We start from the raw sequence: 18037 nt of genomic DNA on the forward strand, positions 1-18037 counted from the left end.
TCTGCCCTATCCTGACTTCTCACTGTACTCTTGTGCTCTCTGCCCTATCCTGCCTTCTGACAGTACTCTTGTGCTCTCTGCCCTATCCTAACTTCGGACTGTACTCTTGTGCTCTCTGCCCTATCCTGACTTCTTGCAGTACTCTTGTGCTCTCTGCCCTATCCTCACTTCTGACAGTACTCGTTTGCTCACTGCCCTTGTGCTACCTGCCCTTTATCTTTTGTGCACCCTCTGCTACTTGCCTACTGTCACCTTCACCCTTACGCCTTCTGGCTCCTTCAATCTCTGCCCTCTGCTCACTGCCCGCTCCTCCCTGTTCTCCTTGGTTATTCTGCCCTCAGACTCTCTCGCATCTTCTCTCTCTGCTCACTGTCCCTGTCCTGACTGCCCTCCCACTCTCCTCCGTGCCTGTTCTACCCTTGGGGTCTCTTCCACCTCTCCTCTCTGCCCCGCGGCACTCTGTCTTTACCCTTTACACTCTCTGGGTTCACTGTACACTGTCCCTTCACGTGCTCTCTGCCTCCTGAACTTTCTGTCACATTCACCTTCACACTGCCCTAGGTTTCTGCTTCCTTCCCTCCCTGCCCGGACAGCTCTCTGGCACCAGTGGCACTTTGGGGCCCCAGCACAAATGTTCCTCTTCTGCAGAGTTTGACCCTCAGCAAAAGAGATAACAAGCATTTTCAATACAATAGGTCTCGCATTTATGCGAGTTTGAGCTATTGACATTGCCTTTTATTTATATTTTAAAAACAAAAACAAAAATAAAAGGCATCGTCATTTGCAATGTAAATAGCTCAAACTTGTATAAATGCGAGACCTATTGCATTGCCAATGCTTGTTTAAAAAGCGGGGCAGGTGCACGAAACAGACTCTTTATAGCACTTCCTAACCTTCAAAAGGGTGTTATAACTTATTGCAGCACAGTGGGGAGCAATGGTGATGGGTCAGTAGAAGAAGCAAGAATATTTCAGAGGCGAAGGCTGTTGGGGCAGATTGCTCTTCTAAATAACTTCCTGGCATGAAGACGGACATTAGAGCAGCAAGCAACCTAATTAGTGCTGGCATCTGGTTTCTAGATGCAGGAATCGGGAGGCGGGAGACTAGCCTTCAAATCGGCAGTCTCCCGCCTGAATCGGGAGGGTTGGCATGTCTGGATATAAGGCATATAAATGATACTACACAATGGTGATGGGTTTGGCAAGATGTGAATCCGGTGCACACTGTGCCTCAGGAAACAAGTGCACTCTAACAAAAGAGGCCCAAATAGAGCAAAATTGGTCTGGGTTGCTTGTATTCCCCACCTATCAATTCGGGCTGGTCTGTTCCTACAGGAGCACGGTCAAGCCTGATTTGCATATGGCTGGTTCATGCCTGAGGTGGCATGGTAGGCATAAGAATGATGGACTTAAATGCAACCAAGAGTAATTACTCCATCTTGTGAGTTGCAGCCTTCCTGAGCCCCAGATCGCATTGAGCAGAGTCCAGGAAGTGGTAAGGAGACAGACTAGTGCTGTCTCTTCCCCAAAACAAAAGTTGTTCAAAAAAACGGTTTTCCCTTTCTATGATTACTGTCTTTGCCTGTGGTTGTTACAGTTTAAAATTGTAGTTTTAACCTGCCTGTGATTGCATATTTTACCACCTGTTTTGTGTTTTAAACTTGTGGTTTTCCCTGCCCATGATTGCTTCCATTTAACGTGTTGAATTGTGGGATTTGCAGTCCAAACTCTGTAGTTTATCCCTCTCATTCCTCCTGGTAACAATTCCGTTTTCCCTCCAAATTTTTCCTCTGCTCTGTGCTCAGACCTGTATGATAAAACAGTGCACCCCAGCCAGCATTTTGTGTTCACAAGGCAGTGAAACCAGCCCCCCTGCCTCTCCCCCCTCCTAGAAACAGGGATATTCTACATCAGAGGGTGCTTCTGCGAGCTGTTTAAACTGTGTTTACTAGGGACTGTGTACTTCGTTTTTGGCCAGGAAAGGGAGTAAAGTTTTATTCAAACAGTATTGTTAGATTTCAAGTTAGCGAGGCTTTTACCGGCAGAAGTCCAAAGTGTGGATTGAGCCTGTCTGTCTCCTAGGAGATTCTGAACAGGTGAAGCAGCTTCCAACTCCCTGGCCAGCAAACCTTGTCTGAGGTCGCTAGGACCTTATGTGGTCTACTAGTGGTTGGTACATGTGTACACTGATTGGTGGTTGTACCTGGTGTTTCTATTGGATTACGGTTAGTGTCCTCGTTGGTTGGGTATTTGAGGGTTCTGATTGGTTTCTGGGTCTGTGATTCAATCAATGTAGGGTTGGGACTAGGGCTAGGGTTAGGATTTCTATTGGAAGCAAGGACTAGGGCTTCCTATTTTATTGGTTTGGTGTTGGGAGTAGGGAGGGACTAGGGCTAGGGTTAGACCTTTAATTGGAAGTAGCGATTAGGGCTTCTGGTGTGATTGGTTGCTGGACTACTTGTGGTACTAAGAGTAGGGTTAGGCTTTCTTTTGGAAGTAGGGACTCTGGCTTCCTGTACCATTGGTTGCTTGGACTTGGGTTGGGACTCCTGGTAGGGCTAGGGCCTCTATTGGATGTAGAGATCAGGATTTATGAACTGATTGGGTGCTTGGACTAGGGCTAAGATTGGCTGTAAGGTCCTGGTCTCCTATTGGTTCTGGATTTTAGGGCTAGTGTTGTGATTGGATAGTGTTAGGGCTAGGGTTTCCATTGGCTGAAGGGGTCACCTGATTACTAGGGCTATAAAAGGCCAGGGTTAGGGTGTCTCAGCCCGGGCGTCGAGGCTAAGGGCGGAGGGGACAAGGGCAGCTCCCTGTTTGAGCCTGTTAAGGGCAGAGAGGACAAGGGCAGATGCCTGTTTGAGCCAGTTAAGGGCGGAGAGGACAAGGGCAGCTGCCTGTTTGAGCCTGTTAAGGGCAGAGAGGACAAGGGCAGATGCCTGTTTGAGCCAGTTAAGGGCGGAGAGGACAAGGGCAGCTGCCTGTTTGAGCCTGTTCGAGACTGACCAGGACCAGGGCCAGAAATGCTGCCCATTGTATCATTTAGCAATACCCAGCCTACACCATCCACATCCACAAACTTAAGGTTCTTATGGATCTATATATTTATCACTTACTTCTAATTTAGCATTTCCAATGTACTACCCTATTCCTCAGCCTTTACGTCTATCAATATATCCTCTACATCCACTCTCATTATCACAAACCCCATACCACTACTATGATCCCAAAATAACCCTTTCTTTACTCTCTCCTACTCTATCCCTCCTTGTATCATCTGACACCTCTTTCTTCTATACCTATCCCCCAAAACAAACCTTTCTAAACTCTCCCCTTCTCTATCCCTCTTTGTATCATCTGACACCTCTTTCTTCTATACCTATCCCCCAAAACAAACCTTTCTAAACTCTCCCCTCTGACTCCTCCCTTCCCAAACTCCTTTTTACTCATCCAAAAGTCTCCTCCTATTGCTAAGACCTAAAAACAAAACAAACAAAAAAATCGTTCACTCTTTTATTCCTCCACTATCCTTTTCAATCAAAATTAAGAGACTAACATGTTCACTTCTCAAATTGCATATTTAACTATACTAATTCACCACTAATCCTTTATGGGTTCCAGAGTGGCGTGCTTCAACACCCCATCAGGGGTAACAAGTGCTATATGAATGCAAACCTTTCTTCCCCTTTATCCCTCTGCTATACTTCTCACTCCAAATAACTGACTAATATCCACCACTGAGATTACTTTCATATTTCACCATACTAATTCACCACTAATCCTTTATGGGCTTCTGGAGTAGCGTGCTTCAACACCACATCAGGGGTAACAAGCGCTATATAAATACAAACCATTTTTCCTCCTCTATCCTTCTGCTATCATTCAAAATCCAAATAACTGACTAAACTATCCACCACTTGAAATGTACTTACATGTTTCACTATACTAATTCAACACTAATCCTCTCTGGGTCCTGGAGTAGCGCACTACTTGCCGAAAAAGCGCTTTGACGCCTCATCAGGGGTAGTAAGCGATATATAAATGCAATTACAATACAATACAATGCAATGGTGTTGGGCCATAAATGATAGACAAAGAGGATTACAGTAGAAATTACAGCAGTCACAAATATTGAGTAAAAGCAAAGCCATAGGTAAATTGCAGCAGTTTTAAGATCTTCCTAGAGTTTCTCGTTGCTCAAATGGGTGCAATTTCCTTTATTTATATGTTTCCCTCGCCTTCATTGCTTGATTTCCTCCCGCAAAAGTGTCACTCATAGACATTGAAATGTCACTCATAATTAAACAGAAATTATGAAAATGTCACACATAAGCAATCTGAAACCTTGGCAGCTGTGGTAAACGCAACGCTTTTCCTCTTGTTATATTTGACATAACAAGCATGGGACTACAAATTGTAAACTTTCTTGCTGGAAAGTTCTCGTTGAAGGTAAACAGACCGGCCATCTTGGAAAAGAGGAATTAACTTACCAAAGGCAAAAGGGTGTTTTTGTGCATCTAATCCAGTGAACAAATCGATGCATTCCCTAAGCATATTTACGTTTTATATAGCCAATACAATTTTCCGATTTAAATATAATAATTGTATTTGTATATGTGTTAAATGTATAGTTTCGGTGGTTGGAGCCCGATTCAACATGGGCGCCACTGCGGCTAAAAGACTCGCAACCCTTGTCCCTCAACTGTGTCATTGGCAGGGGGCTGGAGCTGTTGTTGTACTCGTGACAGTAGCAAAGGAGGCGGGGATTGTCACAGAATACTCGCACCCGAGTGACGTTCTTCGCGCGTGCGTGAGACCAGCTCGTTAGTCTTGGCTTGGGTAGCAGCAGCCGTTCGCTTGGCCGCTGAGCGAGGAGGCTGGATTGGTTGAGTGCACCGTGGAGGCAGCCCCTGTCAGGCGTGTGTGCAGAGCAGCTCTTGGAGCCTCAGACAAAAAGCTGCTTGCCTACCTCGCCGAGTTTGACGGGAGACCAAGCGAAGAAAGGTAAGAAAGGGCAAGGGAACAGGTTGCAGCCCCCGGGGACGCCTCTGCTCACTGGGGACTTAAAGCGCCCCTTCCTACCTGATTTGTTTCCAATTCCCGCAAATCCGGGCCCCGCAGGAACTCTGGATGCCCCAGCGGATCCCGTTAGCATCCCGCACCTGCAAGCGGCAGTGTGCGCGAGCCGGGTACCATTCTCCATCCCTGAGGGAGGGATCTACGGAAGATGCATTCAGAGGCTCAGACAAGAATCTCTAACGTATTGAAAATAAATGCAGTTAATTCATTTATTGCAAACATCTTGTACGTTTGCGTTTAGAACACCAGTGTTAGTTTCCGCAGTTATAGTACATTTGATTGCATATCATTTCTAACATTTTTACGTGATGTTCATCTATTTCTTAAATGCAAATCTACAGCCCCTATTGTTTCAATGCTGCCGTCATTTTTTTAGTGTTAGATGATTATATGAAATTAATTATAACACAAACGTCGTTTATATAATAGTAATTTACAACGCAAAAATTTGCTAAACTGTCTGAGTAGCCATTTTCATATTTTTATTTAGGAGGATGTCCAATTTAATACATTTATAATTCTTTCTGTTGATGTAATTGTAACGCCACTAAGTCTTAAGCTCCTATCCTCTTATTCCTAGATTTACAAATTTAATTACCCAATTGTATTACTATTTGCTACTTTTCGTAAGTGCTTTAAAATTTGTAGGGGAACTTGGGAATGAAGCAACTTTTCCGTGAGCACACCGTTCATTCATCTAGGGAGGCCACTTTTAGATCCTAGTTTTGATTATGTAGTCGTTCAGTCCACAATATCAATTAGGTTATATCAATTAATGTATAACTTTTTGTGTATTTATACAACACACGTGCACTGCAGTGTACTATAACTTTTCTCTGGACAGTCAGTGAAGGAAAAGTTACTTCCCATCATTAATGCATGTCTTTAATAGAGAAGCGATAAGAAGGTGTGTACAGTCCAGTATCTGAGTAATATAGATAGGTTTGGGACACTGATTATTGAGGTCCTGCAACATCAAGGTTTTCCAGTAATTCAGTGGTTTGTAAGTGTCCCAGTACCAAAGAATGCCATGCTAAGAAAATATTATTAGGTCACTCTTTAACCTAATATTACCATTCATTACTTTGAGGGTCATGCTCTTCATTTTCGATATTGTTCTGATGAGCCATTCTTCATTCTTGACAAATAGATGAATGGCATTTGTATGCTATTTGGGCACATGCAGGAATACAAGTGGATTCTGATTCCAACCGTTGGGTTTGTGCCGAAAAGTGAGCTACCGTTGACTGGGTTAGAAAAGCAAAAGTAGATAACAATAAAAAACACAAAACTGGCGCCCAATTAACTAGCTATGGCAAATTTAAATGTCCACCAGAACTGGGAAAAACATACCTGACATGTAGTTACACACATTAAACTTAAAGGAGTATCGATTACTTTTTAATAACTTCCTCCAAATGGCAGTGGACTGCTACCAGCCAGTAAAAGGCACGTTGTTCCTTGGCATTTTGAGGATCCTGGATCAGTCTCATTAAGTAATTCATTCTGTATAGTCTTTCATAAGATCACCTTGCACAGAGCAGAACCAGAAATATGTAACAGTATGACAGTAGTACAAGTAACAACAAATTGGAAATACATTCTCTATCCTTGCAACATCTGCTTGCAGAAAAGTGTTGGAAGTGGCCTCTTGCAATGATCAGCAGTATTGTATTCTCACTGTAAGTCAAAGGTGCTACTGACATGCACATCCTAAAGGATGGAGGAGTAGAGGGGCAGCAATTGAGTAATGATCTGGTGGATGGGGGTATTTGCTATAAATAGACAGCAGCATCCACTCTGTCATCAAGTTCAGATTTTATTGGTACACATGTAATACTGTGCTAGGTATGGATGCAGATTGAGTTGTTTCCATTTTTACTTTATCGTCTACTGTTGAGATGGACCTGTGGGAAAAAACAGAATAGGTGCGTGAACCCATAATGTTGTGTAAATTGTACGAGGTAAATGACAGCCCGAACAGACTAAAAATGTACCGGGCTGAGGAGCGTCTGCCTCTTAACTCATCTACTAGTCAACACTCGCTTCGTCCCCCTGAGTCTTTTGATCTAGAAGCTTTCAGTGAGGGACTCCTGTACTTTGCAAGGGGCTAAAGATACAGATCTCAAGAACGGTAGAATTTCTTGGTGGGGAAAAGAAGGCTACTTGGAAGATTTTTTTACTTAGTAGTTGTTTTCAGAGCATCTGCTCTCTGTTGTTGCACCGTCTTGTAGTGCAGTTCAAACGACATCCAGCCATCCATGGTGGAATCTGTCATGGCATAAAGCAGCACTTTTAAAGGTAGTACAGTGTTTGACAGAAGCCATTAGCTACTTTATTTCCCCAGAAATGTTTTTTGGATATGTTTCAAAGCACAGTCAATGTATTCCACCGAAAATCCTACGCAAATCATAATTTATTGAAAGTTATTAGGTGTAGGTTTAGAGTTGTTGGGGTTAGTACTTTAGTAGGAGTAATTGTTGGCTCTTTCCAGTTGGGTGCAGTTTTCTGTGTTTTACCTTACGAAAAATGCTATAGAAAAGACTTGTTCTTATATGCTTACCTTATCCTCAGTGTGTAAATCAACACACACAATTATAAACCGGCAAATAGCAACATAATACAGATTATTATTCTGTCATTACATAAAGTCACGTCATACCTTCTTTGGGTGTTTTTTAAAATGTATTTTAGTACAAAGCTTTGCAGGAAGGCTTGTTGGTTTGTGAGTCCTACTACATTTCAAGTGTAATTGTTTTGTTAAGCGGTCAAGTGTTGAAGGAACGAGGACATGTGGTGTACAGTTGCAAAGAGGACATGTGGTGTACAGTTGCAATATAATACATTATTATTGTGGCTGGAACATTTATTTGTAAATTATCATTTTTTGTTTACACTATTCTAGATATATGTCCTTTTTCAACAAATCTGTTTAAATTCTTATTTCGCCTTTTTTTATGTAATAAATTTCAGACCTTCGTATACGGCAGAAGAAAAAGCAATTAGGAGCATGCATTGCAAGCCTGCCACTGAATCCTTGCCTGGGATTAGCAAATACTAACAGTTGGTCAGCTTAAATGCACAGATTAAGGTAGATCTGATGAAAATGGTTCGGAACTAATACAATTTTACTTTACGTTTGGATTGTTAAAATACACTGAAATGCTTTCTGCACTCTGGTTTTGTCATAAAAACATTTGGAGTGATATGTATTTCCTTATTGGGATTTTTTTCAATTCAGGTGTCATTTTTTTTCTGTGGTTTCTATCATGAATGGCCGTTCTGACTTTAGTTCCAATCGATGATAGGAAGATGTTGGCATAACATTTATTTTAATCCTGTGTGCATGTAATCTTATTTGGCGCAAGAGGGGAGCATCCTGCTGCTTTCCACAACCCCCGGCCTTTATTTAAAGTTTTTTTCCCAATGCTGTTAAAGTTATGTAGACTTAAAAAGATGCATGTTTGCAGGAATGCTTTAAATTAGTTAATATAAGAAGACTTGCTCCTGTTTTTAAACGTTTTTGGGACTGTTGACTCTAAATTCTGCAAGTGATCCTCTGTTCTTCTTATGGCGTGTTGAGTGCCATGAGGGAGCACAGTACTGCTTCGGCCTTTTAACAGTAGTCCCTTGGCATCGAAATGAGAGACCGCGTCTCCCGTTCTTTCGTCGCCACTTCCTGCCCTCCTGTAATGGTGTTGCTGTGTGTCATGCTGCCGTGGACTTGTGTACGAACGCTCCTCATGCTTCTTTTGTTTGAGCGATGAGCTTGTTTCCGTGTGCCTGTCTGACCCGAGGGGGCTACACTGTTCAGGATTTTTAAGGCTGAAACTGTTGCTTTTATCTGTTAGGTAAAGCCATGTATGCCTCATCCGTGTGCTGGGCTCCTCGACTGTGGCGTGGCTTCTGGTGGGTGTCTGGCAGGCCTTCTCGCAAGTGAAGGGGATATTGCCAGGCGGAGTAAGCCAGCTGTTACTAGCCGATACTAGCCGGTCTTCCAGAGGCTTTAGACTCCAATGGATAGTGACTTCGTCCGTCTTCGGTGCCCCCCTACTCAAACCTGTTCTCAGAGGAGACGTTGGAGTGTACACATGGGGGACTAGAGAGGCAGTCTGAGTTTGTGTTGTGATCTTATGTCATGGTCTGGTGATGGTTCCCGCGGTGAAATATCGCAAGGTGGCCTGAGCTTCGGATTCTGAAGGTTGCAGATGGCGTCGGGTTTCTTGGCTGGTAGTTTACCTGGCTGGATCATGGAGAAACTCATGTTGTTTTGAGCAATTGTGTGCTCAGCCTTACTGCTTGGCTTGCAGAATAGTCATAAAATGAATGTGGTGGTCCAGTGGTGTGGACTGGTTACAGGTACGCCTTTTGGCGTGTGAGTGAGAGCTACTTGCATTGCTGCTTTTTGCTGGCACTATTTTGTGCGAGGAAACTCGTACTGCCGCCGCCAATGCTGTGCCTGTCAAAAAGTTTACTCTGCTGCAGCTGGGCGTGTGGGGGAGAGGGGCAGGAAATTGCATTCTGCTGCATCTGATGCACCCATTGGAAGTGCACAGGGAGTTTGTATTGTATTTAACTGTTTTATGTGTAGGGTATGATGGACTGCTGCTTTGTCTGTCTTGTCTGCTTGCACTACACAGCTGCCCATGTGTACCAATCAGGTGTGTCTCACTAAAGACTAAGAAGACTTTTTACTGCGCAAAAGCCGCAACCATTGGCTTTGTCAGTGCATGTTGAGTGACTGCTGTGTAAAATCAGAGGGACGCCTTTAAGCAGTGAACCCCCTCTTACCCTAAAAGGAGAACGCACAAGCATGCCGGTCAGAATGTAATAGTATGTTGAGTCCATCTTGAAGTCCCTGATGAGAAATTGGTATCCGAAGTCTGAGCGCGTTGTTTCTGTCTGTAACTTCAAATGGCAGAACTTCACACCTTTTTTAAAAAAAGATGGTCACTTTTACTGAAAAAAAAACCATGTTTCTGAACACTCCTTCAAGATGTCTTTGAGTGGTGTGACTTGTAGCTGGGCTTGTTTTGTTGCTTTCAGTGACAGTAAATGGATAACGAAATATTTGAACGTTCCTTCACCCTACAAAGCCCACCTACCACCATCATATATAATTACTTTTTCTTCCCTTTCTCCTTTTAAGGTATGTAAACGTCTTGACCATTGGGCTCATTAAATGTTCTTATTACTCATTTTAACCTTTCAATCGCCCCATGCTCTTACTAGAGAAAGCCACATCTTGGCATTGGCCTTTGGATTTGTAATTTAAACGTTTCTATCATGCCCCCATTTGTTAGTCTTGTATACCTATAGTATTGAGTTTTTCCTCCTCACAAATTTTTTCTTTATTAATGTAGAGTTTTAGAAAAAAGTAACCTTTGCGTTGTTAAACAGGTAGAAGGAAGACATTTTTAAAGTGTTTTTTTTCAAGGTGCAACGTGTAATGGGCATTGATTAGTGTTAGTGTTTACGGGTTGTTTACTTTTCAGGAATAGATTGTTGATAACAGTGGGCAGTACAGTGGAATTATGCAGTTCTGTGGCTGCCACATTTACTGCATAATTATGCAGCAAACTTCGTGACCAATCCAGCAAGTCATAATTTGCAGATTTCCACAAATCTTGTTTATACCTCAGATGAATGACAATAGTACTGGTAGGGAATGTGTCATATAATTTACCTTTTTTATTTTTTTAATGGAAGATAAAGCCTGCTCCCATATTAAGTCCTCCATTACTGCATAGTCCTGGTGACTTTACAATGATAGTTCTGCGCAGTAATTTGGGAGTTGTTATGATGATGCAACCCCTTTTTTCACAAAGAACCGTGAAATATTTTTCAAATTTCACAGGTCAGTGTGAAATATGGATTTTAATACTACTGCATTTCCTGCAGTAAAGCACCCAAACGTGTTGCTTATGTGTATGCCATGGTAAGGAAAATAATTTTGGCGTATTAACACTTTATTTGGAACAATCGTACTAATAAACACATGTTTACATTATTACTGCAGTGACGTTACATTCCAGTCCATCACAAAAGTACAGTGAAATTGAAATGAGAAAAACTGTCTCCTGCCTCACAAGTTGTATGTTACATTTGCTTTTCGCAGGGAAGCAACTCTCTGTACAGCCATTAAACCGGTTTAATGTAATTTTACCTTACTGCAGAATTGTAATCTCTTGCATCCTCCTTTTGATTATTGGGTAAAAAATTTGTTAAATAGAAATGCCATGGCATAAACTAAATGTGCAGATGCACAAGTGTAATTTGCTATTTATTACCTTTTGTTTAGAGGGGAAGGGCTTTTTGACCCTCTTGATATTTATCCTCTTGTGAGTTATGGCCCCATCACTTGGCAAGGACAATAAGTAGCATTATGGGCCAGAGCTTGCACCAAGAAGAGCGAGACATAGCCCGGCTCCCCCAGACTACTTCCAGACAAAGCAGAGTGAGGGGCAGCTGCGGGAGGGCGAGGCCTCCCCTCAAGTCCCATCTGCATGTGGATCTGGAACCGGGGCATCCCTGACTGCAGACGTGCAACATCTAAGATGGTGGCTGCGGCCTAGGTTTGGCCCTTACCACTGCCTAGGCAACTCAACCCGATTTAGGCCTGCTGTGTGTATCTAGGGCTGCACTTTAAGAATATCTGACCAGCCCTTCATTCCATGGGCCCTGCACGCTGCCACTGAGCCTGTGACGGTGACAGACAGACAATGCAGTGTTTGTGCCTGGCACAGCTGAGCAGACACAATGTTTACAGAAGCAGGGAACGTCGGAGAAGGTGGAGGTCCTCGATGGACTTCATAACTCCACCCACCAACCCCAGGAACGCCCCTAGGATGGGCACCAGAAACAATAGACCGCACGGGGCAAAAGCATAATGAGGACCCCTGAAGATGCATCAGAAGACAGGTACTCTACAGGGACCTTCGTTTGACCACCAAATCAGTCCAAGGGTTATAGACATTTAGCTAAGCCAGGGGGCTCCATATTAACACGTAAATGCACCAGCTACTTAATGACTAATTTGGAAACCGGGTGCACAACACTGAGGGGTATGCCCACCAGAGCCTTGTCAGTCCCAAGAGATATACGCCTTGACCCCCCATAGGGGTCTTGCCTTAGTACGGTTGCCATTGACCCAGGGATCCCTGAGGTTACAGAGATTAGACACGAGCCGATGCCTGACACACACTCCTGCTCACCAAGAGCATCAAAGATCCGACAGAGACTCCCAGCCCTGGGAAGGGGGGCCTCACGTCTTGGAATGACCACCCCCTGACTGCCATGCTCTAGATCCTGAGCTTTCTGAATGTGAAGGGTCACCTGGAACTACACAGTGGCCATCAGCAGTCCCACTTGGAGGCCCTGAACATAAGAGGTTCTGATAGATGATCTAGCGCTTAGATTGTTTGCAACCTTATACTACAGAGGCCACCATGAGTGCACTAGATTGTAGTTCACCCCCCCCTGGGTTGGCGGTGCGACTCACCTGCATACTTACCCCCCTTGTCATGCCCAGAAAACATTGTAAACTATCTTAGCAGAGAGATACGGCATTGGCATGATCTAGCCCCTGGAACATTTTGTCCAGCTTTGCGAATCCTAGACACACGATGTTGGCGTCTAGAAACAGTCTAGTCTGACAAGTGTGATGGGTCAGTCAAGGATGAGTTAATGGAAAACAAGGGAACCCAAAAGGTAGTTTAAGGACCCTGGGTGTCAATCTTACTTTATAACAACGGTCCTTAATACATAGATTAGAACATTTAAATAAATATAGCCTGTAGTAAGCACTATACTTCACAATGTCCTTACCTTCTTTCTCCACAGGCATTGTTACAATAATTCAGGCATGTCTATAAAACCGTCCTGATGATGATCCCGACAATCACAATAGGGAACGAAACGTCGTCTACCTTTGGAAATAGTTTCACACAGTCAACCATTGTGTTTTATTAGTGTGATGACTATTTTGGATAGCTTTTGCTTTATTTTCATTGATTTTGAAGCTTCCTTCCTCGTTTGCCTGAACATTCCCAAATTATGTTTGTTTTGTCTTTGTTTTTCATGTATTGGATGCAGGATTGTATCCCACTTTTAATGTTGGTTGCTTTTGCAAATATTGAAAACATTTGACTAATTAAACTGTGTCCGGCTGGACACCCTGAAGTACATTGCTTATTACAGACTATATTTATTTAAATGTTCTAATCTATGTATTTAGGACCGTTGTTATAAAGTAGGGTCAGTCAAGGATGTCCGCAAACTCTGATAAAAAGGTAGAATTCATCATTGCCGAACCACAGAACACAAAGCAAATCCCAAGGATCATGAGGCCCCAGAAACTGAGCAAGACGAAACAGTGACATTTATCATGATTCAGTTCTTCCAAGATATTAAATCTTAAATTAATAGAGACGTATGCCCGGGCCTCAAAGAATCTTGAAAAAAATAGTGGACCATGGGCACATAGACACACTTTAAGGTGCCCAAGAAGAGAGGCCTTAAACAACCAAATGATCATCCTACAGGAAAAGCAAGACTATTTGGGAAACGGATGGCATTGATACAACATTTAAATTCAAGGCATACCCAAAGGCACAGAGCAAAAGGCCATTAAGACCTTTGTTCAAGATAGGGTCCTCAGGGCTACGCCTACCGTAATGTACCCTTTAATGTCCTGAACTGTCTCATCACTTGAAAGATAAAGAGATAATCATGAAGGCTGTTAGAGTGCGTGGCCAAATATCCTACAATGGTGTCAGTGTAGATCTTCCAAGACCTTTCAGTTATAACTATCCAGAACAGAAGAGGGTTCAAACCCATCACGTCCTTCATGCATAACAAAGGCATCCACTACAAATGTGGCCCACCATTCCACATCATTTGCGACTGGAAAGGCCGAACCCGTGTGTCAAAATCTTTCAGAGAGACCTGCACAATCTTTAGCATGAGCACGCCATATTGCAAAGCAAATGATCAAAAAACAGAGCTTCTCTGCTTTGTTAGTCCCAAATGGCACAAAAGCACACACAGCATACCCCGAAAAAGGTAGGAATACTAGAGTGCCTCAAAAATCCAGTGCTGATATTGCCCAATCACTAGAATACCAGAACGCTGACAAGGACACAGAGGTGGCTTCCTGATGTTTCAGTGGAATGTTAGGGCATGTGGGGGAGTTTAAGGGATCATATAATGTTTATCTCATATGACTTAATGCTGTTATTCTCTTTGCAAGGAGAGGGTCATTCACTAGCCCAGCTATAGCTCGCTTCCTTTTGTATGTCCTAATATTTTCTGCCAGAACCATGTTCTGTACCAGCAAACACGCCATTCCACTTTGTAAGGATGGGACCAGATACTTGGTTACTTATGGCTTTTCCCTGGCATTCATACGGTTAATGTTGTTGGGGACCCAGTTTCTTGTGGAATTGTTCTATGTTCCAGCCTCTAACCCTCATCCTGGGACATTTACATTGGCATATCACTTGAAAATCTGTTTCTACTCTACCTATATTTAGACATGCCACTCCTTGCAGTGAATGCATATGCCAGAAACATCCTGGCAAAGAGAAAATCTTCTCTTCATGAACGTATGCTCTTGTATGCAGATGTTGTCTGCCTCCAAAGGACTAGTAGACCACAACCGTCACCTATCTAGCATATTTCACTTGAAAATATTCTCTTCTTGAGGTTAGACCAGTGGGGTGGGTATCCTCTTTAAAAAGGGCTGTCGATTTCACATAAAAGATTATTGAGAGGATAAGGAGGACTTGAGGGTGGCACTACGAGGGACACTTAGAGGCCAGGCACTCACTTTTGTTTCGATATTTTGCTTCAACCAAGGCCAGGAACACTTTTTGCTCCAGGTCTTACAGGCTCTTTTGGAATGTGCAGAGGGGCCCATTATACCAATGGGATTCATAAACGTGGTTATGGATGGGGACCAAGAGAGAACACAGCGTATGCAAGGGGGTATGATAATCCTTTCAAGACTGGGAAAACGTCATCTTGAAGAATTAGGTTTGATTGATGGATGGCACTATAGACACCCGTTAGATAGGGACTGTTCTGCACACAAAAGTTACGCGCAATTCTTAGATAAGAGACTGCTCTCAGGAGTCCAAGAGTTTTTTTTTTTTACTATCTCCGATGATGGTGTGCTGGACTTGTCCCTGCCATTAGATAGGGAAAGAGGCACCTGGCCCAGTAGTGAAATACTACTATGAAACCCAGTGGTCATCATCAACAATATTAATAAACACATAAAAGAAAACGTAACGCATAACAATGGGGAGGTGAGTGCCAGCACACTCTGGGACATGCCAAAGGAAGTAAGGGGGTAGGGAGTGATTCTTAGCCAGCGCTGATAGACTTCGAAAAATGAAGAAGCACTCTTCCTCCAGCTCAGAACTTAGTTAAGAGATGTGGTTGGAAGCTCATAAATTAACCCACTCCCAAAAGTTGTGGAAAAGGTTAATTACCCTGTGAGAGCAGAACCCGCTGCTAGAAATAGATAGAGCTGTACTGGCCAAACTGGCCTGCTGATATTACAAATTCAGCAGCTAACTGAGCAAACTTTGCCTAACCTTCGTGAGCAAGACAAGTCAAACGCTACATACTGAAGGTTAGAGACAGGAGCTGGACAATGCATTCTGGAGAGATAGATAAAACCAAGAGTTTTCAGGATTTCTATAGGGGCCTCGACAAGCTGAATCCCACTAGCCAAGTAGACCTTAGAAAATAACTGGAGTGTGATAAGCTACCTCCTGTCTCCATAACATACAACAAAATTGGCATATCTCATTTCCAAACCATAGATCTTTAAAGCTATATTATAGTTCCATCTATCCAAGGCCTTGGGCCCGGTTGGGTTCACAGCTCCATTTAAAAAAAAACAAAAAACATAAAGTTCTCCGCATCTTCTCATTTTAACAAAGATCTTCTATGAAATAGTCAAAGAGAAAAAGAGTAATGACTACAATGACAGAATCAGGGCACTTCCTCATTATTAAGCAAGGCAAGTCTGTCAATAGTTGTGCCTCTTATACGCTTACGTTCCTCTACAACATAGAGGTCACAATCCTTACTAAAATCACAATGCCCACCTATTCTCAGTTATTCGCGATCGCATACATCCTGACCAGTCTGGCTTGGTTGTAGGACGACAAGCCAGCAACCTCACTAAAAAAAAACTCCATCTTATCAATATTGGTAACAAAGGGGGAAGAAATGTGATTTTCTTGAGTGCAGAGAGAGCTTTCAGTAGGGTAGATTGGCACTTCGTGGATGATACCCTCCGTGAAATCAGCCTGGGGAGACCTTTCAAAGGTGGCTGATGGCAGGATAGCAAGCCCCAGCTCTTGAGTCGGAGTGAATGGGAGAACATCATGTTTGATTTTCATAGAGCTTGACACAAGATTGGGCTGTCTCCTCTCCTTTTTGCCATCACTCTCAAACCTCTCTCCCAGATAATATCTGTAATCTTCTAATCCGAGATGTGATGTTAGTCCCTGATAAATTCAACTAGCAATATTTTAAAACCGAATTAGCCTCTTCTGGGTGGTCTCCCTAAATCACTACCTGGTGAAAGAACTTGACAAGTTCAAAACAGTGTCTGGTTTCATTACAAATTGATCTAAATCCAAAGGTCCAAATATTTCTATTACCAGCACTTTAAGTCTAGCTTCCTTATCATGGTCGGTGCCAAACCTGTGCCTCTTTACAATCAGAGCTCTATGGTTAGAGGAACAAAGCTCTCTGCTGGCTGGGAAGGGTAGCAGTTTTCCAAATTACCCTAGTTCCATAAGTATTCTAGATCTTCTAAACTAGTCCCATGTATATGCCTAGAGATTATATTGAAGACCACATCCAACTTTTACATTTTCTGTAGTAAAATAAAAAAGGCATAGTCGATTAGTGTATATTGGGCGTTAAAATAGGGAGGTATGGGGTACCCAACTTCTTTATCTATTACTATGCGTTATTGTATGGTTGACAATACCCTCCGCCCGAGCTACCTCCGCGTGTCCGAATAAGCCTCTAATCCTGCCGGAAAAGCCGTTGTATATCTCCTCAGTCATAGTGGTGTTGGCGGAAGGTTGATGATCAAGAAGGGGATATTTGGGGAAACTTCCTGTTTATGGTTCTAAATTAGGAAAATGCAATAAAAATGTATTCAAACTAAATAGAATACTGAACTCTCTTGCATTTTGTGGGTACGCGTGTGTGTGTATGTATACAAGCAATATTAATTTCTACAAAACTGTTTAATAACGTTTTAACTAAAAATGTGGTTGTGGCTGTTTATTTAGCTTTTATTACATTTTGTGGGTGAAAAATGTCAAAATAGGTAATTAGAGACATATGATAGATATATAGATATATATATATATAAACATCTATCTATCTAAATTTTTCACTCAAATGCAATCTTAGAAACAACCACACGATCCTTGCACTCCAGCTGAAGAGCAAAGAGTTCCAGCTAAGTGCGCTTTAAAAAATACAGTATGTTCACCAACATTTTATTTCTTTCTCATAGGGTGCCATGGGGGCAGCCCCAAAGCCCTTGCTGCCCTACCGGCTCCCTGCAAATTACCCCATTTTGCAGGGATGCCCAGGAGCAGCCATTTAAACAAATTATTATTAAGAGGTGCCCACTTGGGGCCCACTGAGCATTCTTTTTCTCAGGGGCTGCAGGTGGAGTCCCATTGACCCCACTGGCTTCCTCCTCCTGCAGGAGCCAGCATCATCATGTTTTTAAAATTTTTATAGAGGGGGGCCCACCCGGGACATTTCACTGCAGATCCCTCGTTGGGGGCTGTGGGAGGAGGCGCAGGGCCCCCACAGCCCTACCAACTCTCTTATTTAATCCATCTTGGGTGCAGCGGGAGCCGATGTTGCTCCTGCCGGGTGGGAACAGCTATTTGTCCTAGCTCCTGCTT

The 18037-nt window shown here is 43.0% G+C and overlaps 1 protein-coding gene across 5 annotated transcripts in view; it reads left to right on the top strand.

Annotated features, from left to right (window-relative positions):
- The first annotated feature begins 4789 nt into the window (after positions 1–4789).
- ADARB1 (adenosine deaminase RNA specific B1) overlaps positions 4790–18037 on the top strand; it is a 964894-nt gene continuing 951646 nt past the window's right edge. For 3 of the 5 annotated variants that reach the window (XM_078680556.1, XM_078680553.1, XM_078680555.1), the window contains exon 1: positions 4790–5003. The gene's annotated coding sequence lies outside the window, so the exon portion shown is untranslated. The remainder of the gene's footprint in view (positions 5004–18037) is intronic. The other 2 variants (XM_078680557.1, XM_078680554.1) reach the window with 1 other exon arrangement.

The sequence above is a fragment of the Lissotriton helveticus genome, chromosome 3_1 (assembly GCF_964261635.1).
Source record: "Lissotriton helveticus chromosome 3_1, aLisHel1.1, whole genome shotgun sequence".
Taxonomy (NCBI): domain Eukaryota; kingdom Metazoa; phylum Chordata; class Amphibia; order Caudata; family Salamandridae; genus Lissotriton; species Lissotriton helveticus.